At 45.4% G+C, this 12,283-nt stretch overlaps 1 protein-coding gene across 1 annotated transcript in view; it reads left to right on the top strand.

Moving 5' to 3' along the window:
* The first annotated feature begins 136 nt into the window (after window positions 1-136).
* LOC144763903 (uncharacterized) overlaps window positions 137-12,283 on the top strand; it is a 68,453-nt gene continuing 56,306 nt past the window's right edge. Inside the window, exon 1 of the mRNA XM_078649975.1 lies at window positions 137-360. The gene's annotated coding sequence lies outside the window, so the exon portion shown is untranslated. The remainder of the gene's footprint in view (window positions 361-12,283) is intronic.

Below are 12,283 nucleotides of genomic sequence, written 5' to 3'. Positions count from 1 at the left end.
GGCAGAGTCAGCGTCAGTACCGGATGCTGCTGAGCTCTCCTCAGGCTTGTGAGTGTGATAGTGTCCGGGTCACGGGGGGCAGAGTCAGCACCAGCAGCGAGCCCCAGCCTCCAGCAGAGCAGAGGAGCCCTGAGGGTCTATCTGTCTGTCCAGGAAGGAGGAGACCTGAGGGTCTGTCTGTCCAGGGGAAGGAGGAGCCCTGAGGGTCTGTCTGTCCGTCTGTTCAGTGGAAGGAGGAGCCCAGAGGGTCTGTCTGTCCGTCCAGTGGAAGGAGGAGCCCTGAGGGTCTGTCTGTCTGTCCAGTGGAAGGAGGAGCCCTGGCTTCAGTTACCTTCAGTTTCAATTGTAGACACATCAGGGGTAAGTGAGCCTTTCACAACCATCGTGCAACCTAAGAGGTGTGAATACAGCCTGGGGGTGTACTGACCTCACACCATCATCAGGGGGCGCGGGGGCAGGTGTACAGACCTCACACCATCATCAGGGGGGAGGGGGCAGGTGTACTGACCTCACACCATCATCAGGGGGGAGGGGGCAGGTGTACTGTCCTCACACCATCATCAGGGGGGAGGGGGCAGGTGTACTGAACTCACACCATCATCAGGGGGAGGGACAGGTGTACTGACCTCACACCATCATCAGGGGGAGGGGCAGGTGTACTGACCTCACACCATCATCAGGGGGTGCAGGGGCAGGTTTACTAACCTCACACCATCATCAGGAGTGCAGGGGGCAGGTGTACTGACCTCAAACCATCATCAGGGGGCGCAGCCTGAGGTGTACTGACCTCACACCATCATCAGGGGGTGCAGGGAGCAGTTGTACTGACCTCACACCATCATCAGGGGGAGGGGGGCAGGTGTACTGACCTCACACCATGATCAGGGGCGAGGGGGCAGGTGTACTGACCTCACACCATCATCGGGGGTGCAGGGGGGGCAGGTGTACTGACCTCACACCATCATCAGGGGGTGCAGGGGGCAGGTGTACTGACCTCACACCATCATCAGAGGTGCAGGGGGCAGGTGTACTGACCTCACACCATCATCAGGGGGCAGGGGGCAGGTGTACTGGCCTCACACTCTCATCGGGGGGTGCAGGGAGCAAGTGTACTGTCCTCACACCATCATCAGGGGTTGCAGGGGGAAGGTGTACTGACCTCACACCATCATCAGGGGGGAGAGGGGGCAGGTGTACTGACCTCACACCATCATCGTGGGTGCAGGGGGCAGGTGTACTGACCTCACACCATCATCAGGGGGTGCAGGGGGCAGGTGTACTGACCTCACACCATCATCAGGGGATGCAGGTGTATGTGTAATGTTTAATAATTGTGAGACTACATGGCCCACTGTTATATATGAATCCCTTCATTTAGCCATGGCTCTTTAAAGAACATTGCATTATGATATTTAAACACCCATTTTAACAGTGTTTAGATCCAATCTACATGTCCCAGAATGCTATGTATCCTTGCTGAAATTCAGGACTTGAGGTGTACTGTGCAAGGGGGTCACTTTGTGACCTTGTTATTGTACATCAAAGATTCAGTGTGGCCTCAGTGTGTGGTCTTAACTCCTTTATATCCAGAATTGGAAACAACCTTTACGACACAACCATTACATCGCACTACACTTACAATGCAGGCATTACATCGCAACATACTTTACAACGCATGATACTACAACGCAGGCCTTACAACGCATGATACTACATCGCAATTCACTATTACGCAGGCATTACAAGCCAAGTACAACGCATACCATTACAACGCATACCATTGGAGTTAGAATAATAATTTTTATCTCTACACTATCCAACACTTACACTACTGTTGCACCCCCCTGGAGTTAGAATAGTATTTATTACCCCTACACTATCCAAGACTTACCCTCCTGTTGCACCCCCTGGAGTTAGAATAGTAATTTGTATCCCCATACTATCCAATACTTACCTTAAATGCAATGTAATGGTATGTGTTGTAATGGTTTGCGTTGTAAAGGTAGTATGTGATGTAATGGAATGCATTGTAAAGGTAGTTTTTTAAAATGCGATGTAGTTTCATGCGATCTAATGGAATGCGTTGTAGTGCATGTTGCAATGTAAAAACTGCGTTGTAAGTGCATGCGTTGTAAATTTATTCATTGTAACGTCATACATTCGTCCAGAATGGGTCCGTTTGGAGTTGTTACTCATTTTCACAAATACCTGCTCAGACCTGGTTTTTTGATGTTTGTATTCAGTGGGAAGTTGTCTCTGCAATGGATTAAGAGGTATGCTAGGAGGAAACAAAAGTATATTTTTACAGAACAATATTATTTTCTTCTCTCAGAATGCATGTCTTTATTAAGCACCTTTGTCCACAGTTCTGTACAGTGGACACAATGTCGAGATTCTGTTTTATGTATAATGTTTGACTCTTCATGATATTTCCGTATCTAGCCAGTACTTCTGGTGCCTATGATAACTACGAATATTCTCACCTCCAGGTGTTCTATCCTTGGATCTTAGCAGTGCACCCCGATACGTTCATCTTTGACATCACGAATTCCACACATGATTTATGGTAGGGATTTTTTTCCCGTCTTGGTCCTCAATGACTTATGTTCCATCTTTTGGGGTCCCCCCCCTTTTTTTAACATTTTCTAGTAATGTTTCTCCCTAGCACATGTACTTTGTCCAGTAGGTCATGATGCACTTTATTGTTGGTTAAATCTTGTCACAAATTTTGTCTGCTCACAGGTAGTGTCTCTTGTGATTTGTTCAAGTTTTCATGTATATGTGTAATGTTCCAGTGTTTTTTTTATATATGTGTCATTTTAACATTGTCTATGTTCTTGTAATATTGTGTAAACATGTTTATATGTAAGTCATCTAAATGTGTGTATTTAATACTTCCAGCCTTGATAAAGTCTCAGCAAGAGACGAAACACGTGTTGGCGAACAATATGCTGGAAAAATCCTTATGTAATTTTGAATAAAGAAACCTTGAAGAATACAGACTTGGACCTCAAATTGTATTGGCGTCACAACTGTTGATCCCGTACTATATATAAAGAAATTGTTCCTTTGAACTGCATCTGTGTTTGCTTGTTTGAACACTCCTGTGTATAAAAGCTTGAGTGCTGAGGGCTATATACTAGAGCTCGTTGCTGATTTTTACCAATTTGGAGTGCTGTAATTAGAATTTCCCCATATACACTGACTCGGGCTCACATTTCGGTGTTTGCCTATAGCACCTCTGGATAGTAGGTGCATAGATTTTCTTTAGCACCCAAGACCTCATTACTGTTTCTATTGCTTTTTCCTAACTCTTTGTGTACTATTTCAAGATACATATTTGTGGCCCAAAGAATAGTGCGGACATTTCCCTCGGGAACACTACTATCCTCTCATTTTTTACAAGTTCTGTACATTGAACCCTTTGATATGTAAATGTAAATGTACAGGAATTTATATAGCGCAAATCACAGAGCGGTTTCTAAGCGCTTGCTTAGGGAACCCGTCCTGGTATTCCCCTGTGAGATAGCCCCGGCAGGGTATCTGCAAGGTGAAAGCCAGGCATCCCACCGCGAGGGGCCGTTGTGGAGATTAAGCAAGCTATTTCCCAGAGTCGCAGAGTGTGAACCCGTGAATCGAGAAGGCACCGGAGCGAGAATTGTCGAGTCCATGGACATTTTAGGACTCAAGACCCCGCCGAGACGGGAATTGAACCCTGGTCCCGGGCTGACCTCTGCTTCCAAGTCTGCCTCCTCTAACCAGTGAGCCACACTTCTCCACATATCCAGACTTTGTTCTATAAAGTAAGGTGATTGTTTTATTCATAACTAGCATAGGAAGCTGACTTCTAGTTCATTGATATACTAATAATTTGTGGGGCCCGGGCAACACATATTTGGGGCTCCCTATTTGGAATACATTTGAATTGATTACAGCTTTTAGGGTCATTGAAGTCCGTGTGATACCCCAAAAATATTTAATCGTGTTAACCCTTCAGAACCCGGGGCTGGCAAAAGCATCTAAAAGCCCAAGCTGGCTGTAGTCCACCAGCCAAGTACTATCAAAAGAAGCTTGAACAGTCATTGATAAAGATATTTATTTTTGCGTTTGAGTCTATATTTTTTCTAGCAAAAAGGTTTTATGTGGTCGTCCAGTCAGCTTGTTACTCCTATTGCAGGAAATCCTGTAATGGGTTATGTGTTCTAAGTTTAGTGGACTAGTGCATACTATTACAATAAAAAGACTTATACACATACCACTTGAAAGTGTAGCTTTAGTTGCTGAATATTTGCAACTACAAATAAATCCCCTTTCACCATAGGGATTCCTGCTGCAGCAGCGAAATTCCAAGCACTGATCTCAGGATTTTCGCCATCGCATTTGTGAAAATCGAATAACTTTCTCTTTATTTCTCTTCCCCTGCCTTGTCCATCTCAACTTCTGTATATGTGTAAACCTTCAGCTAAATGTTCGTGCAGAAACCCGAGCCGCTTTTAGTGGAGGGCCTTGGCGGTGTCGCGAACCCCAAATCTCAACAACAATCGTTATGTTATGTTATATTATGTGGAGAACTTGTATCGCGCACGAATCACCGGGGGGCATCTCGGCGCTTTCAGTCAGGACTGCTAATACAGATATGCTTTGAGTTGTTTCCTAAAAGCATAATAAGAGGAAATTCCACGCAGGGCCACTGGGAGACTGTTCCAATATTTGGGGGCTAAGTAAGAGATGGCCTTGCCACCCGACCTACTGCGTTTGATGCGCGGTACTTGGAGTAATCGCATCGAATGAGACCTCAGCGCTCAGGTGGGTCTGTATCTTACCACTTTCTTTTGCAAATAGACGGGACCTAAGTCCTGAAGGGCAGAAAATGTCAGACAGCAGACCTTAAAAAAGGACCGCTGTTTGACCGGAAGCCAGTGGAGGGATTTTAACAAAGGCAGTGACGGTGTGCCAACTGGTTGATTCAGAACTAGCCTGGCAGCAGTGTTCTGAATAACCTGCAACTTTTTCAGGTGGGATACTCCAACCTCGGCTAGCAGAGCGTTGCCATAATCTAGCCTACCAATGATTATCGCTTGGGTCAGCGTCCTTCGATAGGTCATAGGGATAAAGGGGAGGATTTTTCGTAACAGCTTCAGCATGAGATAGCAAGCCCCGGCAATTGAAGATATACGGTCTTGCATTGAGAGGGTTTGATTCAATTTGATACTTAAGTCGTTAACACTCTGTGCCAGCACAGGAGGGGCACCGAGTTGCGTCGGCCACCAGTCAGAGGACCATGACTCTCCTGCCTTGCCCAGAAGCATAATTTCTGTCTTGCTTGGGTTAAGCTGAAGTTAGTTTTTGCCCATCCAATTGGAAATCTCCAACATACCCGTACAGAAACAATGTTTATCGGCCTCCCTATCTGGTCCACAGTTGAACACCAGTTGGGTGTCATCGGCGTATGACACTGTTTCGAACCCCAGGGCTTCCAACACATTAGCCAACAGTGCCAAATAGATATAAAAAAGGGTGGGGCTAAGGCAGGAGCCCTGGGGGACACCCTTGTTCAACCGAATGCTTTTGGACTGATAGGGGCCCATGGTGACAGTTTGCTGTCTGTCCTGCAGCCACTTAAAGGCAAGACCCTGAATACCGGCCGAGCTCAACCTCTCCGCGAGCTTCGTGTGTGAGATGGTATCAAAAGCCGCGGAGAAGTCAAGCAAGACCAGAATAGCCGATCCTCCTCCGTCCATAGTCATCCTCAAGGAATCTGTTATGGCCAGCAGGGCTGTCTCTGTGCTAAAGCCCCGTCTGAACCCAGATTGTGAAGGGTCCAGGATAGAATTTAATTCAAAATGTCTATTTAATTGTTGATTAATGTAGCTTTCCAGCATTTTTCCCAAAAGAGGGAGCAAGGAAATGGGGCGATAATTGCCTAAGTCCTGAGGATCAGCTGTAGCCTTCTTCAGTATTGGGCGGAAAAAAACTTTCTTCCATGCGAATGGAACCACGCCTTCGGAAATCGAAAGTTTAAAAATCTTTTGAACCGAAGGGCCCAGAGCGTTTGCCAAAAGTGCCATACCCTTGGGGGGGGGTAAGGGTCTGCCAGGGAGCCTGATTTAGCTGTTTCCAAGGCTTTATGGACCTCCGTAAGGGAGATAGGAGTAAAATGTTCCAATAAACATTCAACCTGGTCAGAGCAAACTTCCCCACACCCTTCCGATGAAGTGGGGTCCTGGTTAGGAGAAGGAAAGTTGGCGTATATTTTAAAAAAAAATTGCTGAAACAAAACGGCCAACGAGTCACATAATTCTTGTGATTCAATTACTGGTTGTTTACAGGTATCCGGTGCCGTGAAATCTTTCACAATGTCGAATAATGCCTTAGAAGAATTATCTGCTCTTTCGATTTGTGTCACTATATACCGGCATCTGGCTGCCTTCAAATTCTGGTGATAAGATATCAGAGCCAATTTGAAAAGCGCCTTAGATTGTATGGACTTACACCGACGCCACTGTCTCTCTAGCCTTTTGCACGATGATTTTTCCTGTTTAAGCCGGTTTCGCCGGTTTCCCACAAACGATGCCAGGGCCACAAGTATTCCTTTTCAGCGTGTTTTTATTTTAAGCCAAGTCACTCTGCGCATTTCGGAGGCAACCTCCTTGTTCACGAGTACGAGTGCAATGCAAATCACAGTGTTTTTACAATATCATGTGACACGCCTCTAGGTAATAGACAGTGACAACAGATTCAAGGTGTTTGAACGTCCTCGGAGCTGGGAAAACAGACTTGTTTAGTCAATGTTGGCAGATACATCGCGAGACATTGCATTAAAATCATCATGCAGTATGTAAATTAAACATTAGGTCATTGCTGTTAACCTAAAATGTTTCTTGATTGTTTTACGTGCTATTGCGAAAAGCATTAATTCTGCATCGTCATGTGCGGCACCTTGTCATTTCCAACCAAATAAGTGCTGTCGAAAGTTCACTGTGATTATAAGATAAACCACGTCATCTGTAATTTTACGCGCTTGGTGTGAAACACATTCAATCATTAGTGCTGGTGACCAAGCGCGTAGAATTACAGATGACGTGGTTTATCTTATAATCATACAGAACTCAACTCTGAGTTGAGGCTGGGTAGACCAAGCCTACACAGTTGAATGTCAGGGTTTAGGATGAGCAGACCAAGCATGCACCGTAGAAAATGAGGGTTAAGGATGGGCAGACCAAGCATGCACAAGAGAATTTGAGGGTTGGGACTGGGCAGACCAAGCATGCACAAGAGAATGTGAGGGTTGAGACTGGGCAGACCAAGCATGCACAAGAGAATGTGAGGGTTGAGACTGGGCAGACCAAGCATGCACAAGAGAATGTGAGGGTTGAGACTGGGCAGACCAAGCATGCACAAGAGAATTTGAGGGTTGAGACTGGGCAGACCAAGCATGCACAAGAGAATGTGAGGGTTGAGGATGGGCAGACCAAGCATGCACAAGAGAATTTGAGGGTTGAGACTGGGCAGACCAAGCATGCACAAGAGAATTTGAGGGTTGAGACTGGGCACACCAAGCATGCCCGGGAGAATGTGAGGGTGGAGGCCAGCAGAACAAGCATGCACAAGAGAATTTGAGGGTTGAGACTGGGCAAACCAAGCATACACAGTTGAATGTGAGGGTTGAGGCTGAGCAGACCAAGCATGCACCGTAGAATATGAGGGTTAAGGATGGGCAGACCAAGCATGCACAAGAGAATGTGAGGGTGGAGGCCGGCAGACCATGCATGCACAAGAGAATTTGAGGGTTGAGAATGGGCAGACCAAGCATGCACAATAGAATGTGAGGGTTGAGGATGGGCAGACCAAGCATGCACAAGAGAATGTGAGGGTTGCGGATGGGCAGACCAAGCATGCACAAGAGAATTTGAGGGTTGAGACTGGGCAGACCAAGCATCCACAAGACAGTGTGAGGGTTGAGGCTGGCAGACCAAGCATACGCAAGAGAATGTGAGGGTTGAGGCTGGGCGAACCAAGCATGCACAGGAGAATGTGGGGGCTAAATCTGGGCACACCACGCGTGCACAAGAGAATGTGAGGGTTGAGGTTGGGCAGACCATGCATGCACAAGAGAATGTAAGGGTTAAATCTAGGTACACCACGCGTCCACAAGAGAATGTGAGGGTTGAGGCTGGGCAGACCACGCATGCACAAGAGAATGTGAGGGTTAAGTCTGGGCAGACCACGCATGTACACTACGGAGCAGATTTATTATTTTTTAGTGCAACATAGTTCAGCAGTTAGGTGCAGCACTGTGATGTGTGAGGGGGAGAGTGCCGCTCTGAGCCATATTTATGAAATACAGCACGCTGCTGCATACTGCCCCGGCACTAGTACACTATCTACTTAGGGCCACGAAAAACCTTTACACCATAGGCGTGTGTGCTGTCTAGCATAGGATTCGTACTGGAAACACACCATTACAGTATACAATACTATACATAGAGTAATCCTTAAACAGTCCAGAGTTTGTGTTTGTGCTGTAAAGTGCTGCACAGGTTGTGCTTGTGCTGTAAAGTGCAGGGCAGGTTGGGTTTGGGCTGTAAAGTGCAGGGCAGGTTGTGTGTGTGCGCTGGAAAGTGCTCCACAGGTTGTGTTTGTGCTGTGCAGTGCAGGGCAGGTTGGGTTTGTGCTGTGCAGTGCAGGGCAGGTTGTGTTTGTGCTGTGGAGTGCAGGGCAGGTTGTGTTTGTGCTGTGCAGTGCAGGGCAGGTTGTGTTTGTGCTGTAAAGTGCAGGGCAGGTTGTGTTTGTGCTCTGAAGTGCAGGGCAGATTGTGTTTGTGCTGTAAAGTGCAGCGCATATGCAATGTGTGGAGTGTTTGAAGAAGGGACAAAGTTTCTCCGTGTTATCACCTTATTCAAGGTTTTCTTAACATAAAATTCACAGATCCTCAGTACTCTCACAATGCGATATTGAAGCCTTGTACATTTTCCATATTTCCGTGCGTCGCTGATATATGAAGTATCGCGTGCCCATGGTGGTGATAGAAAGGAGGAGTTTATTTCTTACAGAATGCTCCACCCACAGATCTGCTTCCTCCTCAGATACTGACACCTTCCAACTTTCTCAGCAGCATTCCACATTGGGTGTTGCCTCAGAGACTCTGGGATGTCACAGCTCTGTTGAAGAGACTGCAAGAACTTTGTGTGAAGAGTGAGCTGTGATTATTTGAGGTGTTACATGTGATTGTGCAGATCTGTTCCCGCCCTGTGCCCACCCTGTGTGTAGGTCTCTTGGAGTAGTTGATGCCCGTGAATGGCTTGGACGAAGCCTAACCTTTCACTACAAAATGTATGGAAGTGATTTGTGTGTACGAGACAGTATGTACGTGTTTGTTTGTGATTGGTCGTCTTGGGTGGATACATTATATATGAGCGTGTAAGCGACTGATCCATCTGATTACTTTTTTCCAGTGTGTAGGTCTTTGTGCCTGGAGAGCAATTGTGTTTCATGTGTGTGTGTGTGTGTGTGTGCACAGCAGAGCACAATGCCAGTGTAATTGTGCAGCATTGAAGATGTGGTTAAGAGATATCTGGTTTGTTACATTAATCCATTTATAAATGAGGTGTGAGGCTGTACCAGTGAGAGTTGGAGTTTGTGTCACATCTGTGAGTACACAATTGAATGGACTTTTTAAAGAGCAATTTTCTTTGTGTGCATGTTTGTTGTAGAACATATTGCGTGTGTGTTGCAAGCATTTTGCCAAAGACTAGCCTGTCTGCTACCAGGCACACCTTCCTGCATCCACTGGGACCAGGAATGACGTAGTATATTCAATATTTCTCATATTCTTAATAAGATCTAAAGTCTTTCAGGTACTCAGATTTTAGAATCCCCCATGCTTGTCTCAACTTTAGAAGCAAATGGCGTGTATTCCAGCCACACATATAGGGTAATCTGGCACACAACAGCCCTCACTGCAGACCAACAAACAATAAGACTCTTCTAAATCCTCAGATTGAGGAGTCAATAAAAGCGGCTTTACTAAACCCACCCTCCCTGGCAAAGATAAGGTGGAAATAATCAAATGATTACAATCTCCTAAGCCGGATATCCTGTTCTTAACTGAAACCTGGTTGTCAGAGAAATCTACTCCAGATCTCCAGAAGCCATACCCGAGATGACCAAAAGAGAACAACCTTAGAGGAAGGAGTGAGATAGCAGTAATTATTCACCTGTGGATCCACACCTCTCTTTTACAAATTACTCAAACTGAAGGGGTAGATCTGCTTTCCTTTTTCAAGTTTCGAATTGATGACTTCAACTCGGACTCTAAAGATAATGAATTTGCTGAATTAATGATGTTGAATTTACACCAACACATTACATGCTCGGATCACAAAAAATGAAATCCCTTAGATCTGATCTGGGCGTATAATTCGAATTGACTGAATATAATCATCCTACCTTGCTTACGGTCCAATCAGTATTTGATCAGCGTTGTATTCCGGTAGATTTTTCTAACGTGATCCACAAGCAGGAAGTGAAACCATACACACCTGGCAATACATTAATACAGAGCTAGTGTTAACAACACTTTCCAACCCCTCCCCCCTCTTCCCATCAATTGAAGACATTCTCTCTAAAGAAAAATAATCCACTCTGTGGCTTAGACGTGCTAGTGACCCACACCCCTCAAATCCAACAGCGTGTTAAAAACCGCACCAGACCAGTGCCATGGTACAAGCCAGAGTTAAAGGAGGCAAAATCTGCATTGCGTCGACACTGGCGGGAAAGGGATGAGGAAGAGAGCAAAATCACATTTTAAATTGAGCTTGAGGAATATAAAGGCAAACCTGTTCCATGCAAAGTCCTCTTAATAGACAAAAAAAATCTAAGAAGCAAATGAAAATTGTTTTTTGATATCCTGAATGATTAGTCGCCCTCAGATGAAATGAGAACTTCCCTGACTCCTATCGAGGCATTCTTTGACAATCTAAATACTTAACAAAAACATTCTTTAAAGATAGTATAAACAAATACAGCAGCAATAATTCTGAAGTTGAGTCTGAAAATAACTATACTCTCCTTATCCTTGTTTGAAGAAAATAAACAGGGTTCCTGAATTTATGATAAAGGTCAAATTCGGGTCACCAACTGACCCTTGCCCTCCAGCAGTCATAGAATCTCTGACCTCAGCGATCAACCAATCAGCATTTCTAAAGCATACCCCAAGGGTATCTGGGCGCTGAAGGTGCTGCGTCCCAGTCGAAAAGCGAGGTCTTGAGCAGTCCCCTGCAGAGCGTTTTCATCAATTCAGCAGCTCAAGCTGTCGCTCCAAGCGCGTTTCATAATGTTGTAGAGCTCACGTTACTGAAAAACCAGGAAGAAGTCCCGGATATAACCAGGAATTATAGGACAATATCTCTGCTCCCTTAACCTGCAAAAACTATTGGTCAGAGAACTGTCTTCAAGAGCTTCCAGGCTTTATAACTATACCTACTCTCAGTTGTTGATTTGTGTGGGCAGAATGTCCGCCTTACCACTCCAGTTTCAAAATATGATGCAATTTAATGATTACTTGATGAGGTTGAATCAGCTAAAACTGAATACTGACAAAACTGAGATTGTAATTTGAAAGAATAAGACCAATCTTTGGAGCCAACTTTACTCTCCAACAAAAAAAGAGATTGTTACCGGAGCCTAAATCCACAGCTATAAGCCTCTGAGTGATAATCGATAGCAATCTTAGCAAGACCCAACTGCTGGAGCAGTAGGATCTAAATACAGATTTGTGCTGAAACTGCTTGAGAAAATAACCCCCCTTCTCCCGCTTTAGACAAGAAAAGCAATAGTGGTGGCCGCAGTCCTATCTAGATCTCATCACGCCAACCGAGTATTTGTAAGAATGCCCAGTATCTCCATTCATAGCCTACAAGTAATTCATAGCGACACGGATTGTTTACTACATGATCTACAGAGGAGGGCACGCGCCCCACCTATATTGAAATAACAAATCCACTCCGAGACCCTCTGCCTCAGCCCTAAAGGGGTGAGAGGTCTAGCCCCTCACTTCATTGCAAACCAGGTGGAAATGCATACACCCGTACAAAACCAGAGATCGCCTCACTTGAATTTACTTTCTATTCCAAAATTACAGAGGATCAGATCAGGTAGACGCAGCTTTGTGGTACAAGCTCCTTCCATTCGGATCTCTCTCCCAGCGAAATCCATTTTGAATCTAACTTCAAGTGTTGTCCCAGAAATCTGACAGCCCACAAGCCTATTCATGCTAGATTCT

This window comes from Lissotriton helveticus, chromosome 1_1 (genome assembly GCF_964261635.1).
Source record: "Lissotriton helveticus chromosome 1_1, aLisHel1.1, whole genome shotgun sequence".
Classification (NCBI taxonomy): Eukaryota; Metazoa; Chordata; class Amphibia; order Caudata; family Salamandridae; genus Lissotriton; species Lissotriton helveticus.
The sequence above is the reverse complement of the archived record's forward strand: the minus strand, read 5'-3'. Positions and strand labels throughout refer to the sequence as shown.